At 40.4% G+C, this 20,115-nt stretch overlaps 1 protein-coding gene and 1 pseudogene across 1 annotated transcript in view; one reads left to right on the plus strand and one right to left on the minus strand.

Moving 5' to 3' along the window:
- EVA1A (eva-1 homolog A, regulator of programmed cell death) overlaps positions 1-20,115 on the minus strand; it is an 814,688-nt gene that overhangs the window by 431,943 nt on the left and 362,630 nt on the right. The window lies entirely within an intron of this gene.
- LOC136616356 (serine/threonine-protein kinase SBK1-like) lies at positions 6,837-10,451 on the plus strand (annotated as a pseudogene).

The raw sequence follows: 20,115 nt of genomic DNA on the forward strand, positions 1-20,115 counted from the left end.
GGAGGCACTGTTCAGAAATTGAACACTTGATAAAATTATTGCATCTGCAATCTGGGAAGAAATTTAGCATCACTGAGGACTTTGTTACAGAAAGTTGAGAATTAGGTGTATAGATTTTTAAAAAATTATATTTACATTTTCCAAAACAGACTTAATATTACATGAAAAATAGGCATTTGTATAAAAATCATTGATGTATATTTCTATATGAGTCCTGCTTAGGAATATGGCCCAACTTCAAACGATAATTGAATCTACTAAAAGGTTATTTTGTCTTGAGTGAGCTAGTGATGTCACCGCTAGCTTTATCGCTCCGGTCCCGCCCATTTAGATAGGCAGATACATCATTGGCTCATTCAAACAAGAATTATTCAGTCTTTCAAGTTCACTTCACAAGAGAACAGGGAGGACTGAATGAGCATGGTTTCAACCAAACAAGTCAGCAATGATTTTTATGCCCACACAACATGAACGATGAATGAATAGTCCACGATCTTTTAATCATTGGCTTGGATTTGAAAGAAACCGATCGATTATCACTGACTTTATAATTATTTGAAAAAAATGTTCAAACGATAATTCTAATCATTTAGTCTAAAAGCTCCTATGGAAAAATCCTTTGCAAATGATTCATGTTGACCTAAGCTATTTGCATAAATTTCCTGTAAACTGCTTATTTTTTACTAGTGCGTTTGCTAAAAGCGGTAATGATATAAACTGCGGTTCCGTGTGTCTGACTTGCTCCTAAGATTAGCTAGGAATCGGGAAGTAGAGTGTTATTACTACATGTTAGCTATCGTAAAAGCCGGTTAGAGTTTAGAGAATGGAGAGTTTCATTCTATATGAGGAAGTGGATATATTGGGTATATAAAGAATATATATGTATTATTTTTGTGTTTGAGTAAACAAGATGGAGAAATACTGTCTTAGGTATACAGAAGATACAGAATGCATAACATACGTAAAACTGTCCACTACAGGTCCATTGTCCACTACATACGAAATCTATGTCCACTGTCACAGAAATATAGATTTGGCATCTATCCACTACAGTAGGATCCAGACATGGGTGGTGGTTATATGTTTATTCGCTTCTGTTCTTGAGTCCTTTATTTCTTTTAGGTAAAGTTAGGTTTTAGGAATCTCCTCAGTGAAAGAACCTTGAATTGCATTGGATTCCTTTGCATCAGTGTTATTGTTGATCTAACTGGGACTACATCTGACTAGAGCCATGGAGAGACCCTGTACAAGCAGCTTATGTTACACCTGAACTATGCTGGGCAAGGTCAATGACCATTACCAAATGTAGTAGGCTTGTAAGGGGTCTTGCAGAACACGAGTATAACGGCTAGTTTTAGTGACGGCAGCACGCTTGTAATATACAAATACTAGTCTGTTACACAAGAATGTAGATAACAAACTAACAGTTACAGCGCCTCCTGTTCCCTTTATACAGAAAAACAAAATAATTAGCAGATAAAAAAGGCCATTTTTGCATGGGCTTATAAATCAGATTCCCACATCCAGCTGCAATCTGAATGATTGGCATTCAGTCAGGGCATGCATTTACACTGAATGAGAAATGAGAATTTGTTCACTTCTCGTATGTCAGAGCTTCTACATGCAGAATATTGAATGACTGATTGGCTCATGTAAACAATCTTTCACTGCCTGCTTACTGTGAATGACTAGTCAGCAATTCATGTTAATGCACAGTAACGCTGGCCTATTGGGCATCGGCACCTGACAGATTGACGCACATAAAAGGGACCCCAACATCTACAATGCTAGAGAAAAATATTGAAAACTTACAAAATACTTTAATACTGTTCTGCTACTCATGCAGCTACTTCTACCAGACTTAGGCCGCCTGCAGACGGCCGGGTCGGATCCGGCTGCGAGAATTCTCGCAGCGGGACCCAAGCGTCTGCACAGAGCAGCGCGGGCACTTACCTCTCCCGCGGCCTCGGCTCTTTCTTCATGTGCTGGCTACCGGGCAGCCGGCGCATGCGCAGAGCTGAGCTGGCGGCCGGGGAGTGACGTTTGAGCAGAAATAGAGCTTGCCGCGTTAGATTTCGCACGCCCAAATCGCGGCCGTCTGCATAGGATTGCGTTTAACGCAATCCTATGCCAGCTTCCAGGGGCGGAAATCCTGTCGTGGAATTTCCACCCATCTGCAGGCGGCCTTAGACAAGTGCAGTGTGTGGTCACCAGCTAGCATCTGCCACCCAAAAAGGATAAAATTTAACCTTACTTTTTTAAAATCTATACAGCATAAATTCCACTAGCACAGTATGGTTTTAAACAATTAGTTACCTACATGTACCATCCACTTACCAATTGCCATTCATTTATGCATAGCCATAGATGTTGCCATAACTTAACTTTACCTTAAAAACAGCTTTAAAGTCAAAGTACTTCTATGCCCTCCAAGGTGACCTAAGAGTGTTATACGGGGCTTTTATGGCTCTGACCGTGTTAAAAACCAGTATTAGGGGTATTGATGAATTTCAGATTCTGTCGACTAATTGGAACTAAATTTAGCTCAAATTTTGTCAAACCGGCAAAACCAAAACTTTTGAAGGCTCCGGCTCACTAGTAGTAACGCTCATTCATCCCCACACTACCAATGATCTTCCTTTGTACACATCTTCATTGTTGGCCAGCACTCAGTGCCATGGGCAGGTTTGACCAAGGAAAACTGCCTAAACGTCTGTACTGATCACATGTGGGGACTTTTAGAAAGCCAATAAAGAAAAATTTTTAAAGCTAAAAAAGTGACTTTTATACAAGTAGTAGCAGCTGATTATATGGAGCTCACTGCACAAGATGGGCAAGAAAAAATAAATAAAAATTATATAAAACATTGAACAGTTGTCACATACATAGCTATGGAAATTGATCTCCATATGTGGCATTATTTCAGTGGTGGTAATCCATACAATATGGCTGTGTGTGTTGAACATTTATAAGTGCAGGAACAGGCAGGAAAACCTACAAAATTATTCTGTTACAAAGACAAAATAATTAGCCATCTGTAGATATTGCTGCCATACTTGGCATCATTTTACTCATAAGTGCATATAAAATAAAGCCAATGAAATAGTAAATACTGCAGAGAAATCACAAAAAAAAAAGAAGTTATGGCTCCTTGGGAACCCATAATGCCATTCCATCACTTGGATAAAATATGGAGGAAAAATACGCTGGTGTGATAAGTGGCCGTGTTCTGTGGCTCATAATGCAGAGATGATGTAAATCTACTTATTTCACATGGCATTATTTATTCATGGTTGGGTTTTATTTACTTTTGTCAGTTTTTGCCTCCACATTTGCGTTTATTGGCATTTTCTATTGGGCAAATACAGATCCACATTTACCCTGCAGAAACCAATGCCAGCAAATACAGATAACTTAGCAACCGCATTTCATCAGAAACAAGTATTAGGGTCATGTGACAACACGCTCGTCTGACAGCGGTCTTAAGGAAGCTCAGTGTAGGGGCAGGTAAAGCTTCCCTAATTCTCCTCCAGTGTTATAATTTGGCTCAGACATGTTTAGTACTTTGACCAGACTGAAATCACTTTGCCTTTTGCAGAAGTCACACGTCTTGTTGCTGTCCTCTGGGGACCCCCTGACCAGGACTGAAGAATCCCCAGAGTTCCTAGGAACCCTGGTTTGGAAATATAGCTTTGAAATCACAAAATAACTGAAGGCTTTGGCAAAATAGTAATTTTCCCAAGTGTTTGCATTTTTCTCTACCCTAGTTGGGTCTAATTAGCAACTTCTTCCTTCCCCCAAAGCTACTGAACTGGGTAAAGATTGCAAAGTACAATGGAAAATGTCCTTGATTCATGAAAATGAATGGGAGCAGTAATTGCTGTAGTGGGCGGTTAGGGGTGTGGGGGTATCTACCTGCACTGGAAAGGGTTATTTTTTTTTTGCCTTGATCAGAACTCAAAGTCTTTAGCACTTTCAGCTGCCTTATTATTCCCTTCTCCCCGCCTAGCCTTGTGCTCACAAGATCTCATTACTACAATAGTCAGCCATTTACAGCTCATTATCCTATCAGTGCTGGATGTTGTGGCCCAGTAGTGTTACAATTACTTATGTTTATTGGTTTTAGCTACACAGTTAAGGGTGGAATAATAAATTGGTAATGAGAACCATTGCCTGAAGGCCCAAGACTAGTTGGAGTAAATGTTTCCTTATTTACATTTCCTCCTGAATGGGTATCCCAACAATAGACCTTGATGGCTTCATCCCTAGTAAATACCCTAAATGTCTGATGGGTGTGATTTCCAGCCATCACATGGAGGGTTCATTCAGACATCAGTATTTACAAGCCAAAACCGAGAATGAAACCTACATAGAAACAGTATAAAGGAAAGATTTGCATCACTTCTGCTTATTGGACCCACTCCTGGTTTTGGCTTACAAATACTGATGCAAAATAAAGACCAAAATATGGGCACGTGAAGATGGCCTAATAGAAAGATTTGTGATTCAAGCTACTTTTTTTTTTTTTAAAGACACTAGTCAAAAAAGAGGTTTAAAAAAAATTTTTTTTTTTGCACTTTGGACAGTTAAATGTAGTATTTAGGCATTATTAATACAAACTACTGGCTTTCTATAGCAGTCAGCACAATGGGGTAAATGGCCAGAATAAGAATGTAAATTATTGTCAGTTTACTTCTGCTATAAATGGAGTTTACAGCTGTGATCAAATATTCAATCATTGCAATTGGGTTTATTTTACAAACTTTCACCTTTTTGCAAAAAAAAAAGAAAAAAAAAACAGTTACCTAATATAAGCGTTTTCTCCTGATTCACTACAAAATGCCATTTTTAATGATTACTGCAATCTCAGAATTATTCAACCCTTTCATAACTATCTTTTGTAATTAATAAAGCCCCTTTCACCGTTCTGACCTGCCACCACCATTCCTCACTGTCAGTAGGGTGTTTTGTTTCTCAGTATATGCCTCATTCTTCCTCCTCCAGACATACCTCCGATGGGCCTGAAATGTCCTTGTTTTGTTTCATCGCTTATGTAAATAAGCCACAAAACCTAAAAAGGATTCTGTTCTATATAGTGATCAAACAAAACGAACTTTTTGGCCCTATGGATCAGCAGGTCTGGAGGAAGAATGAAGCATACACTGAAAGGATTGTGCTGCCTACAAGGCTGGGCTTCAGAAGCAGCCCTGGAAGATTGAGCGTCCGTCAGTCACCAAAAACATCTTTGACTGGATTTTAAGGCAGCAGTTGCAGCATGCAAACCCAGGATTTTTAGGGTTTTTTTGGCCATTTCCCATGAGGAAGGTTCTAGGGTTCCTTAAGAACGCAGTTAGAGTCTGGTGTCATAAGAGCAAAAGGTGCTCCAAGTATAAAAGACACGTCATAAAAGAGTGGAATAATTCTGAAATTGAAAAAGCCATTTTTTGGGAATTTGGAGAAATCCCTTAAAAAGCTCAACACGACTTCTGATAACTGGTTCTTATCTGGTTGATTTTTGCAAACTGCTGAAAGCTTGTAAATTTGGCAAATAAACCGATCTTGCAGAGGGGGGGTGGGTGGGGGATTAATTTTGATTGCAACTACATCTGCAAAGGAGTCCTTTTACAATAGTGGGCAGGGAATGGAAGGATTAAATGAACAGGTCTACCAGTTGATCAGTTTGCGAACATAAGTGATTGCTGATCAGCCCTACATGTCCCCATGTGAAGATGTACTGCCAGCCTATGGGGGATGAACGATCGCAGTTCTGGTCATTCATTCCTATAAGCTGATTTTTGGCCTGTGTCAAAAAAAACAAAAAAAAAAATCAAACAAGCGCCTATCAAAATGCATAGAGATCAGTGAATGTTGTGGAGCGCTGGACAGATGGAGCACGCCAAAGATATCTTCTGGCTGCACATTCACTGTGAATGTGTTTACATTGTTTGGAATTAAGTGACTACTGAACAAATTTTCAGTAAGCTGAAACAAACAGTGATATTTTGCTCAACACCCTGTTTTGTCACATGTTCATACAGGATAACCATTGCTGAAAATTGCTCCTTAGACTGGCTTGTCAAACTGAGAAAAAGGACATTTTTAAACACACATTTTGACCAAATTAGGCTACAGATATCTATGAACAAATATATTAAGAGACCCGAGTATTTAACATTTTTAAGATTTCGCTTCACCAAAATCTGGGAAATCCTGGCTCTGCTCATAAAAGACCATGAAAAATAGTTAAACATTCATTAGCTATAGAAGCAGAAGAGTTTGCAAACTCTTAGTTAGCCAATAAGGTTATGGCCTATGTAATATTTTTTTTTATACAAGGGTGTTTTATGCAATATATTAAATAATTTTACCAATAAAGGGTAAAACCGAAGGATGAAGCTTCAAGAGGTTATGGATATGGGCCCAATACACCACTGTAAGACTACACATATAGCTATGAAAAGCTCCTCTATAAGATTATTGTAAATCTGATTGGCTGTCACTTTTTGTCTAGCCTGTTCTGTACTAAAAAAGTGGTGAAGGGGGTATACAAAAAAAAAAAAAAAATAGTGTGTGCATCTTAATTTGTAGTTTTTTTATTTTTTTTGTCGTAAGTGCCATTTTTTGTCGTCAGTAGTCGTTGAAATATGGACTGACTCCTCTTTGCAAGGGCCGATAATCATTTCATTTTTAATTTTGTTTTTAAAAAAAATCATATACATTCCATAGAAACAAAGGTTGCCCCCTTAATTTATATCATGCCTACATATCCCATAGGACTAATCAGATATTTCTTATATGCAACAGTGTCTTCAAAAAAGTACATCTTCTAAGCAGCAATGGAAGGCAATGCAGAATTTGAGATTCAGAAAATTGATGAAATTGATTTCCAAGTCTTGAAACATCTTGGCCAGGGGACCTATGGTCAAGTTCATGGCTTGTGAGATGAAAACCGGTAACCCCACCAAAAATGTTTATCATTAGAGCTGAGCGAACGTACTCGGTAAGGCCGATTTCGCAATCGAGCACCGCGATTTTCGAGTACTTCACTACTCGGGTGAAAAGTACTCGGGGGCGCTGTGGGTGAGCGGGGGGGTTGCAGAGGGGAGTGGTGGGGAGAGGGAGAGAGAGAGCTCCCACCTGTTCCACGCTGCTACCCCCCGCTCCACCACGCCACGCCCCGCCACACAGCGCCCCCGAGTACTTTTCACCCGATTAGTGAAGTACTCGAAAATCGCAGTGCTCGATTGCAAAATCGGCCTTACCGAGTACGTTCGCTCATCTCTATTTATCATACATTTAATAATTAACTTAGAATGGTTACTGTGCTAAAGGCTTATTACCTTAAGAAATGTTTGGAGTTAGAATGTTTTCTTGTGCTTTTTATGCTATGTTAACCATTAGTTGTATGGTCAGTGGGGCTAGAAAAAGCGGTAAATGGGGGTTCTGAACAAGGTCAACCATTCCATTACATAAAAATTGTCTAATTGGGTATATGATTTCTTTTTAACCAGAAAACACATTTTTCTGTTGAAGTTTTCTGGCTTAGAAAATATTTTTAGATACCCAATAGAGATGAGCGAGCACCAAAATGCTCGGGTGCTCCTTACTCAAGTCAAACTTCCCGCGATGCTCGAGGGTTCGTTTCAAGTAACAAACCCCATTGAAGTCAATGGGCGACCCGAGCATTTTTGTATGGGACCTATGCTCCACTAAGGTTTTCATTTGTGAAAATCTGGGAAATTCAAGAAAGTGATGGGAACGACACAGAAACGGATAGGGCAGGCGAGGGGCTACATGTTGGGCTGCATCTCAAGTTCCCAGGTCCCAATGTTAAGCCACAATAGCGGCAAGAGTGCCCCCCCCAACAATTTTTACTTCTGAAAAACCCCCATTAGCAAGGCATACCTTAGCTAAGCACCACACTACCTCCAACAAATCACAATCACTGCCTGCATGACACTCCGCTGCCACTTCTCCTGGGTAACATGCTGCCCAATCCCCCCACACGACCCAGCGTCTGCTGAACACACAAAAGGGTCACTGCGCTCCCTTCAGCTGACCCCTTGCCACACGCTCACTTCATAGCCACACTACCCTCATGTCAATTTATAATTGCCTCTGTGATGAGGAGGAACCAGAGGCACACACTGCAGAGGGTTGGCAGGCACAGTGCAGCCAGAAGAAATTATGCGCAAGGCTGGGTATTAATGAGCGACTACTACCCCCAGCAGACATGCAGTAAACTGAAGACGGTCACAGGCAGCCCAAATATAGTATTTTTGTCCAATTTTTGGGAAAAAGCCCACTGCCTATATAACCTGTATATGGATTTCCCTGTTGGAGGATGACTGTGGTTATTGAAAGCACAGTGCGCAAGGCTGCAGTAACACCTAGCTGGGTAATAGTGAGCGACTACTACCCCCAGCAAACACGCAGTAAACTGAACACGGTCACAGGCAGCGCAAAGATTTTTTTTTCCAATTTTTTTGAAAAAGCCCACTGCCTATATAGCCAGTATATCTTTCCCTGTACCACTGTCCCTGCCTCACCAGTACTGCCCCTATACTCAGTAAAATGACTGCAGACTGAGGACGCTATGGTCTGCACACCAGATATACAAAAAAAAAAATTTGCGAAACTGCTAAAAGCAGCCTCAACAGTACTGCACACAGTCAGATGTGGCCCTAAGAAGGACCGTTGGGGTTCTTGAAGACGAAGATAACAGCCTAACACTCTCCCTATAGCAGCTACAGCAGGATAGCACTTTCCCTAATGTCTCTCAGCGTGCATCTGTGGCGAGCCGCGGCCGGCTCCAGTTTCTATACGCGGGTGTCACCTGATCTCCCCAGCCACTCACTGCAGGGGGGTGGGATAGGGCTGGAACTTCATAGGAGGAAGTTGTAATGCCTTCCCAGTGTTTCTATTGGCCAGAAAATGGCGCCCACCTTTCTGGGAAGAAAATGGAAGTGACTCGAACATCGCGTGGTGCTCGTCTCGAGTAACGAGCATCTCAAGTACCCTAATACTCGAACGAGCATCAAGCTCGGACGAGTATGCTCGCTCATTTCTAATACCCAATAATTGAACTCTGGTTTACATCAATGGATCATCTATTCAACATCTTTACTTATTGGCCAGAGAGTAGAACACTAAAACTAAGATCTCACTGATCAACAATCAGCAATCTTTGTCAGTGTTCTTTGTGAGGAGCTTTTGTCCAAGCAACCCTTCTAACAAATATTGTCCACAATGGAGAAACTCTTTAAGACAAATATTCAAAATTTATATGCCAATTCTTGTGTTATGATTAGGTATACTAAACATTTTAAATTCAGGAAAAAAAAAGTATAAAAAACAAAACACATCTAAACCATAAACATTGTGGCCCTGAAATTGATGAGGGACAAAACAAAATTGGAAGCTTTCATCCGTGAACTACGCGTGTCCACCTATTTGTCATGTTACAAAGGCATTATATTCACTTGCCCCTCCTTTAGGATACCATGGACCATTAGTTCTGACCCAGGAATTGGCTCCTGCAGGTTCTCTCCATTCTCTAATCCAGGCTGGTGTAAGTATTTTCAATATCAATTTGGATATTAAGCCATATTGAAAATATATTTTTGATAATTATTCTGAAGGAATGCACAAGGATGTTTCTTATTTCTAGTGAGAAATCTTTTAGATGTACTAAATTTGCTTAAAAAAATACTCCAGATCTGATAAATTCATATACCATTTTGAACTCAAGTTAGGCACATATCTAATGGTCTACCTTACTTTTCTAGGTCAGAATCCCAGAAGTGATGGTGAAGCATTGTGAATTGCAGTTGATTGGAGATCTGGAGTACATGCACAGTAGGGGTCTGGTGCATAGAGATGTGAAACCAGACAATGTCTTACTAATGGACAATGAATGTCACCACATCAAACTGAGTAACTTTGGTCTGACTCAGGTCGTTGGCAGTCTGGTTCCATCCATGGCACCAATTATACCTTACATGGCTCCAGAGCTTTGTCAATTGAAACCCAGGGACAGCTTAATCTTGGATCCCAGTGTTGACATATGGGCCCTTGGGGTGCTTCTCTACAGAGTTTTCACTGGGTATCTTCCATGGGAAAAAGCTATGCACAACGATAAACTATTCCAGAGATTTGTCCACTGGCAAAGAGACCTAGACTGCGTTCCACCTCCAAGCAACTGGACCGAATTCAACCAGAATGCTGAACATTTTTTCCACATTCTGCTCTCCCAAGATCCCAGGACCAGGACACTTTCAACTGCTCTCCTAAACCATATTGACCTTTCATGGGGAGTAGAAGAAATTGTAGAAATTGTTATTGAAGAGGAGGATGTTGAGATGGGTCATTATGTCAATGAAGTGATCATCGTTGAAGAAGAGCATTTCATTGTGGTGAAAACCATGGGGATATTGAATGCATCATTGTGACAGATAACACTGATGAATCTCTATCCAGCTCCAGTGAGTCTATGTTGCTCTATTGGCCTAATGACCCCAAGCTTTGCTTGGGATCGGAGGTGGAAATAATTTAGAACATCAGAGTTGGTGACAACTCTCGAATAGCATACCATCACTACATGCATATCATTACCCTAATAAAATGCAATGTAATAAAATGTCTGCTTTGAACAATTTTCTTTGTGAGTAAATTATTCAAAAATATTAAAATTGGTATTCCATTTTTGCTTCCAGCAGAACATATGAACAAAAGTCATTTATTTTACATGTTATCTAGACAATCTAAATATAACTGGGGTGCGTATCAGGAGAACATAGTTCCATCACTAGTCAGTCCAAACATGGAATATAGCTTTTAGGTTTAGGTACTGATGCACAGAAAGTCAGATCTGAGCTCAAGCTAGGGCAACAAAAGAAAAAACTTGAATGGGTGGACTACAGTACCCAGAGAGGGCATCAATGTGAGCATCATTTAATAAAATATATCAGGGTTACTATAGAGATCCTCAACCATCAGCACGTTTTATGCAGCACTGTGAAAAAGGGGCATCCTTTATGTTTAGATGTAAAAAGGTTGCTACACAACATAGGTGGTGGTTCTTTATGTAAGAGCAATAATACTTTGGAACTCTCTGCCTTAGGAAGCAGTCAATGGTGAGGTTACATCAGCTATGAGCATTAAAGCACCACATTCAGAACGGACGCAAGGCAATGTTCACATAGGACAATTGAACGTCAGTAAGTTCCACGTATAACGCTAAAACAAATACCAATTACAACCAAAGAGGGGAGGAAATCTAGCCCCATCAGCTATAAGAGGGAAAACCCCTGCCTTAAGCAGGGCAATCACTCCGATAATTGCAGCCCTGCATCCCCAACCTGAGCCATAAATAGATGGCAATAAGAGACTGTGCCATCCATTCACCTCAATTCACACTAAATGCAAGATTACCTGTTTACATAGACTGTGAATATAAGAAAAATGAAAAAAGATCCAGCGCTCCAGAAAAACCTTTCTGACTCAAATTAGTCAAAGGCTCCTTGAAAAAGTCGCAGTTAGGTGACGAAACGCGTCGGACATATTTAGATATATTTTCAATAAAAGTATGTATGCATATTAAAGGAGCCTTTGACTAATTTGAGTCAGAAAGGTTTTTCTGGAGCGCTGGATCTTTTTTCATTTTTCTTATGATCACTGATATATTGTCGCATCACCACCTAGTGGTGCGACAGATCCCTGCTTGCTCCTTGTGTTTTATTTCATTTTTTTCTGGACTGGAGTGAGGAGTTCTAGGAAATTTGGATCAAGGAATTCCAGTAATATATAAAACGCCTACCAGGATGTGGAGGTGTTTGGTGGGGGGGGGGGGGGGTCACACACCAGGCCCACCCACCTACACCGGGTAAGTCCCATTTATATATTTGCCACACTAACTTTTCAGTGATAAGGTTGTATTTGCTCTAAGAGCCTTAATTGTCACAGTGACTTCTAAACTATAGAATGGCAAGTTTTCTATCAGGTAGTGTCGACACGGCACCCTGGCTAGTCGAGGCCAACATGGTCTTTTCGAATGAGAATTTTTCCAATTCCAATCAAATATCCATTAACCATGCATTCAAAAATCTCACAGTGGTATATAAAGAATTCATACGATCGTGGTGGGAGATTCAGGGGCTAACTAAATATCTCAATAAAATTTATCCCCAGAGGATTGAGAATTAACACTCTACCACTGGTAAAGATGCGAACCCCTTCCTTTATCAAAGTCTGGGAGCAGGAGGCATCCAAGAGTTCTTTCAAATTTATGAGGTTATTACTACAAGAAGAAAGAAAGATACATGAAAATATCAAAACGCTCGATGAGGCTATCATCCAAATAAAAAAATTTTCAGATGATGATGAATTTGAAAAAAGGAAAAAAATTCTTAAATCTACTGTAAAAAAATATACATCGTACCTTAAGGAGAGAAAACATCACCAGTTCAAACGTGATATGAAGGACTTCTCTGACAATAAGGTGTATGATGTCACAGTAGCTGCAACATCAGAATTAAGTTCCTCAGAAAGTGAACTCTCTGGTAGTGATGCCTCAGGAAGATCTTAATTCCCGAAACCGAAAGGGAGAGATCAAGGTCGGGGGTCGAGCTAAAAATCGCGGTAGAAACTATCAGGATCCATCTGACCGTTTTTTAGGTCCCCCCCATTTACCACTACCTGATGCGGGAACGCTGAAAACCTCATCAACAATAACTGGGAGGACTAATTCCATTGACAATGCATTAAGCTCTGTCTCCCCCACATTGGACCAAATCGTATGTCCTACTTTGTCTAAAAAAGATGATTTTCAGATTATTAATCTTTCCTCGAGACCCCTTTCTATAGATGAAACACAAGTTCTAAGTAAAGGTCTTTCATTCATCCCTACGTGTCGATATGATCCATTTATATGGAAAAAAGATATTGCACTCTTTTTAAGGAAACTTAAATGGAAAAAAATTTTATGCAATTCAGAACCGAAAGAAAAGTGCTGAACTGGGACTAGACATTGAGGACTTGCAGGCCCTTAATGATCTTGAAGAATTGGCAATTGAAGCCAATAAACCACCGGGAGAAGGTCCCTTTACTTCTCTTAAACTGAGGAACACGAGTGTGCCGCCTATTAATGATTCCCCCTACATTGATATTTTTGAAAAACTAGTGACTGATGAATTAAAAACTTTATCAGATGGTAAAAAACGATTTCATTACCAAAATTTAAGTCACTCTGAGAAAAAAGCCCTACTCCAAATTGAAAACGACAAGACCATTGTGATCAAGCAGTCGGATAAGGGTGGGAATCTTGTGGTTTTGGATGACCACTCATACAGAGAAATGTGTATGTCTATGTTGAGCGACAATACTAATTATGGAAGATTGGATCATGATCCTACTTGTTCTTATCAGAGGGACCTTCATGAAATCTTGTCACAAGTGGTTGATCGAAACCTTATCAGTCGAAATGAATTCAACTTCCTGTACCCCAAACATCCTCAAATACCTACATTTTACGGTATCCCCAAGATTCACAAAGGTTTGTCTTTGCTCAAGGGGCGCCCCATTGTATCTGGCATCAATAGTGTCACGCAGGCGTCGAGCCAATACATTGAGAAACCATTCTAAAACCCTTTGTGGAATCTTTGCCATCCTTTGTACAAGATACGACTGACGTTTTAAGACGCTTACAAGATCTTTACGTCTCTGACACTACATTCTTGGCCAGTCTCGATGTTGAGGCACGATATACCTCCATCCCCCATACGGGCGGTTTAAAGGCCACCAGATTTTACCTACAACAGCGAGGTAGACACTTCTCTAATCACAACGAGATGGTTCTTGAACTACTACAGTTCATATTGGAGCACAATTACTTTGTGTTCGACCGAAAGTACTTCCACCAGCTCAGGGGGACCGCTATGGGGGCCCATGTGCTCCCCATTATGCGTGTCTGTACCTGGGCTGGTGGGAGGAAAAGTACGTCTTTAACGACACCAACACCACGTGGACCAAATATATCGACATGTGGATTCGATATATTGATGACATTTTCATCTTATGGACAGGAACAGACATCCAGTTCCTTGACTTTGTTAAAGAGCTTAATAAAAATTCATTGGGTCTCTTTCTCACGTCCGAAATTCAGAGGCAGTCTAACTTTTTTGGACCTTTCAATATCCAAAACGGAAACGGGGCTTTTAACACTCTATAGAAAAACCCACTTCTACTAATAATTTCTTACATTATCAGAGTCATTATCCCAGACCTTTGAAAAACGGTATCCCCAAGGGACAATTTATTCGTGCAAGACGCAATTGTTCCAGCGAGGAGGAATTTATCTCGAAATCTCGCAGATTTCTCAATAGGGGCTACCCTTTAGATGTCTTGGATAAGGCACGTGAGGAAGCGACCAACATGACACGAACGGAATTACTAAGAGGAAAAACAAAATTAGGTGGAGAAAACACCATACGACTGATTGGCACATTTGATGATGAAGCTCCCAGGATTAAAAACATCATCTCAAAATATTGGGACATCCTGCGTGATGATGCGGATTTGGTCGATTTCTTGCAATCATACCCAGCAATCACCTATAGAAGAGGCAGGAGCTTAAAAGATCGTCTCATGCGGAGCCATTACAGAAGACCGCCTATTCCCTCAACCTGGCTTACTACCACCACACTGGTTGGTTTTTTTCGGTGCCATGGCTGTAAAGCCTGTCCCTTCATGAGGAAAACTAAACAATTCCAAAGTGCGTCGACTGGACAAACCTATACCATCCGCGATTTTATCAACTGCAGATCGTCATATGTAGTATATTTAGCAACATGCCCATGTCCAAAAGATTACGTGGGGAAAACGATCCAGCAGTTGCTTAGACGCACCTTGGCTCATCTTGGTAACATTCAGAGAAATGAACCAACCAGCCTATCTACTCATATGAGAGAAAAACATCCTGATCACCCCGAATCAGTGATATTCAGAGGTATTGAAATCATACGCGACAATGGTCGTAAAGGAGATATGAATCAAAAGGTACTCCAAAAAGAGGCCTTTTGGATTCATCGATTGGACTGTTTAGCACCCAAAGGTCTCAATGATAATCTATCGTTTGTTCCGTTCATCTAAAGCTTCCGTTGTAAAGAAATTCTTCATTCAATTTATATTAAGTCTTCTTATGCAATACCACAATATCTGAGTCCATCATTTGCATGGTTTAGTCATCTTAGGACCTACTCATTTAATGGTTCCACCGCTTCATATCGTGGAACTCAAACCACTTACCTTCAGTCTGTCATTATTTAAGGATTCTTTTCAGTAGGCGCATCATCCAGGATTCCCAGAAAAATACAAATAATTCCACGTTCAGGAATTTAGTGTTTTGTCAAATTACCCCATATTTTGATTGAATCACACATTGCAACGTTATGTAATCTATTGTTCAAAAAAAAAATCATCATTTTTTCCCTTATTCACCTAATTGATGCTGTGATATACGAACCTTTATGCTAACGAGGACACTCAAGGCCTTACTGACAACTGTATACCGCATTGGTTTACTATTCTGTATCTCCAATCCTATGTGACTATTGATATATAAATGACCGAACATAGCATATTATTGAAGATCATTTGCCAAATTTAAATATTATCTCAACTATTAATACAATATGCACTTTTTCTATTATGGGTCACATTATCGCTATCAATGCCATAAAAAGATTAAGTGCGATCTTTATGAAAACATGCATTAATTCCTATACCAGCGCGGGGTTCGTTTGCCACGCCCCAATTTAATGGTGTATCCGCCCCCTACTCGCAAGAGGACTAACGGGGCGGTCTTCACATAGCCCAATGCAATGTTGTCAGGTGACCCCAATGTCATCCATATGCGTCAGAGGTCACGCGGCGCAAGCCGCTCACGTGACCCCATGTCAACATAGTGTGACGTATCACATCTCGCCAGGAGGTTTACTGGGCGGTCCTCATTTAGCTCTATGCAATGCTAACAAATGATTCCAACGTCACCAACATGCGCTAGACATCACGCGGCGTCATGTGACCCTGCGTCATACAACGTGACGTATCACGTGATTGTATGGCGTAGGGCAGCGGGTCCCTGGGTCTCATTCTATTGGTGCATTTGCCAATCCGCGCCCTGGGAGGCGGCGCTATCCCTACATAAACGGACCCTCTGCAGACAGTTACCAGGTCTGTCAGACAGAAGTGCTGCCCGTTGGGGCTCTGTTGTATATATCATTAGGCGGCTATTTATCTATTTATAGTGCATCAATCTAGCCCTCCAATCGCTCCTATAATCACTATCAGCCCTCTTGGCACTTCTCCGTGAGAAGGAACATCAAGACAGACGCAGTCTATTTCACAAATTGTAACAACCTGCGTTCTGCTGCTCCTTCATTCAGCCTAATTAACAACCAATAATATACTTACCATCTCGTCCTGATGAAGCAGTGGTTAACATCCCCTTACACTGTGCAAACGCGTCAACGATAGTTCTGATATCAGACTACAGTTCTGATTGTTTTTTCTTTATATACAGCTCTGCAAAACAAGCAGCCCTATAATAACAGTTGACTGCTCTAATTTTGTTTTCAAGAGCAATCTGTCACACTGCCAATTTTCATTGATATTACAGCAATTCAGTCATGGAACTATTTCCGCGACTAAGTTGTGACTTCATGTGACAATTCACTTAGTAAAGTCACAGTGTAATCAAAAGTATTGTTATTTGGTTACTTTCTGACCCTCATACTTGATCCAGTAAACTTTGGGTCTGAATAGACCATTATCATCGTTTTAGTGGGAGGCAATACGGATTAGCACGTGGGTTCAATAACGTGGTACTACAGCGCTCTAACTACTATAGTATTTAAAGGAACGAAACTAGCGGATTAACAAGCTATCGATCAATTCCTCTCTAGATCAACTTCATGCGACTGTAAATCGTCCTTTAATGTAGCGTTATCTATCGCTACAATCTAGAGACTGCAATCTTCCAACATTCTGTAGCGTTCTCTACCTACCGCTACAATTTATAGATTGCAATTTCTCCAACATCTGGGGTTTATACATCCCGCTAGTTGCTGCAATAGTTGCCAATTCCCAATTCGTCTCATGGTTAGATGAATGTCTGTGTGCTTGTCTGAAGCTGTGTGTATGTTTAGTTTAACCACCCCAGAGCGGAGGACGTGGTTTTTTATCTTTAATATTAATAAAAGTTTTTTTTAGTCTCAAGGACTTTTCAGTGATAAGCAAAATAGTAAGCAGATTAAAAAAAAAAAAAACTAAAAAAAAAAAAGTTACATTTTTTAAACGGGCAGATAACTCATTCAGATTCACACATCCAGCTAGAATCTGAATGACTGGCATTCAATCGCTGCATGCATTTCCACTGAATGATAAATGAGATTTTGTTCGCTTCTCGTATGTCATTGAGTTTCTGCATGCAGAATATTGAATGACTGATCGGCTCGTGTAAATAGTCACTTATGAACATGACTGTGAATGGAGGCAGGCGGGCCTCAATCTCCATCCCGCTCCACCTCCATTCCATCAGCAATTTTTGTTCCTGTGTTAATGCACAAGAACGTTTTAAAGCTGAAAGTAACTTTTATACTTGTAGCAGCTGATTATATGGAGCCCACTGTACAAGATGGGCCGGAAGGGAAAAAATATATTAAAAATAAGAAAACATTGAAAAACAGTTGTCGCATATATAGCTTTGGAAATGGCTATCTCCATATGTGGCATTATTTCAGTGGTGGTAATCCATACAATGTGGCTGTAGATTGTGAACATTTGTAAGTGCAGGAACAGGCAGGAAAACCTACAAAATTATTGTTACAAATGACAAACATGAGCCATATGTAGATATTGCTGCCATACTTAGCTATATTTTATATGCACTTAGGATTAAAATAATGCCAAGCAAATAGTCACTACTGCAGAGAAATCACTGAAAAAAAAATAGACACACACACACACACACACACACACGACTTCTTAAGAAACCCATAACTCCATTCCAACATTTGGCCACTTTTCCCACCAGCATATTTTACTCCATATTTTTGCGGCTCATAATACAGAGGATTTAAATCTACTTATCTCACATGGCATTATTGATGGACTGATGGTTGGGTTTTGTTTTTTTAATGAACAGCAAGCGCTCCTTTTTTCAGCTTTTGCCTCCACATTTGCGTTTATTGATATTTTCTATTGGGCAAATACGGATCCGCATTTACCCTGCAGAAAACACCAGCAAATACAGAACGTAGTAACCGCATATCATCAGAAACAAGTATTACGGACGTGACACGCTGGTCTGACAGCGGTCTTAAGGAAGCTCGGTGTAGGGGAGGTAAAGCTTCCATAATTCTTCTCCAGTGTTATAATTTGGCTCGGACATGTTTAGTACTTTAACCAGACTGAAATCACTTTGCCTTTTGCAGAAGTCACAAGTCTTGTCACTGTGCTCTGGGGACCCCCTGATCAGGGCTCAAGAGCCCCCAAATTTTGCAGGAACCCTGGTTGGGAAGTATAGCTTTGAAAATCACAAAATAACTGAAGGCTTTGGCAAAATAGTAATTTTCCCAAGTCTTTACCCAGTTGAGTAGCTATAGGGAAGGAAGAGGTTGCATTTTCCCCTACCCTAGTTGGGTCTTATTGGCAAAGTACAATGGAAAATGTACTTGATTCATGAAAATGGGATGGGAGAAGTAATTGGTGTAGTAGGTGTTTAGGAGTGTGGTGGTATCTACCTTCACTGGAAAGGGTTAATATTTTTTTGCTTTGACCGTCTTACCTCCCAACTCAAATCTTAGAAAAGTAGTAAGACATGTTTTAGCACTTTCTGCAGCCATATTATTCCCTTCTCCCCGCCTAGCCTTGTGCTCACAGGATCTCATTATTCCAATGGTCAGCTGTTTACAGCTCATTACCATACCTGTGCTGGATGTTGTGGTCCAGTAGTGTTACAATTACTTATGTTTATTGGTTTTTATATTAGCTACATAGTTAAGGGTGGAATAATAAATTGGGAATGAGAACAGTTGCCTGAAGGCCCAATACTAGTTGGAGTAAACATTTCCTTATTTACATTTCTCCCTGAATGGGTCTCCCAACAATAGACCTTGATGGCTTTATCCTTAGTAAATACCCCAAATGTCTGATGGGTGCGATTCTCGGCCATCACATTGAGGGTTCATTCAGACATCAGTACTTGCAAATCTTTCGTTTATGCTGTTTCTATGTAGGATCTACTCTTTTCTTTGGCTTGCATCACGTCTGGTCAGTGGACCCACTCTTATTTTGCATCAGTATTCATAAACCAAAACTACCAAAATATAGGCATGTAAAAGTGGCCTAATAAGTTTTTTTTTTTTGTTGATCGCATCACAAAAAAGACCCCGTAGTCATAAAAAGAGGATTTTAAATTAAAAATTCATGAAACATTTTTATTTTGCACTTTGGTATTTAATTCTAACTTCTATAACGCCAAAATACTAAATGTAACTGTCCAAATATTAACTTTTTATAGCAGTCAGCATAATTGAGTAAATGGCCAGTCTAAAGGCCTATTTAGACGGGACGAGAGTCAGGCAAACTATGCCCAACACTCATCCCAGCACATACCCAGTCTCCTGCTGCTGCACAGGAGCTAGTATAACTGACTCACAGCGGGGCGGCAGGAGATTTTCTCAAAATGGGTTTTATCAGAACAAGTTGTTCACTATTTCACAGGATAAGTTATAACTTGATCAGTGGAAGTATCATTGCTGAAACCCTAGCTGATCTCAAGAATCGGGGTCCCATATTCCACTGTTGACAAAGGCTACTGTAGCCGAAACGCGTTCAGCGTGGACCTGTGAGCTGTATGCTTTTTATTCAATAAAGTATGGAAACTTTTTTTTAACGGTCGCAGCTCCTCTCCACTTCTATTTTTCTGCATATGGAATTTAGCCGTCTGCCGCCGGCTGTTTGAGGACGGAGCTCCCGTTGAAATTCAGATCTCCCTGCAACATTGGAAGTTACTGCTGGCGAGGTGAGCCCATATTTCTCTGTTTTGCTTGGTCC

This window comes from Eleutherodactylus coqui, chromosome 1 (assembly GCF_035609145.1).
Source record: "Eleutherodactylus coqui strain aEleCoq1 chromosome 1, aEleCoq1.hap1, whole genome shotgun sequence".
In the NCBI taxonomy this organism is placed as follows: Eukaryota; Metazoa; Chordata; class Amphibia; order Anura; family Eleutherodactylidae; genus Eleutherodactylus; species Eleutherodactylus coqui.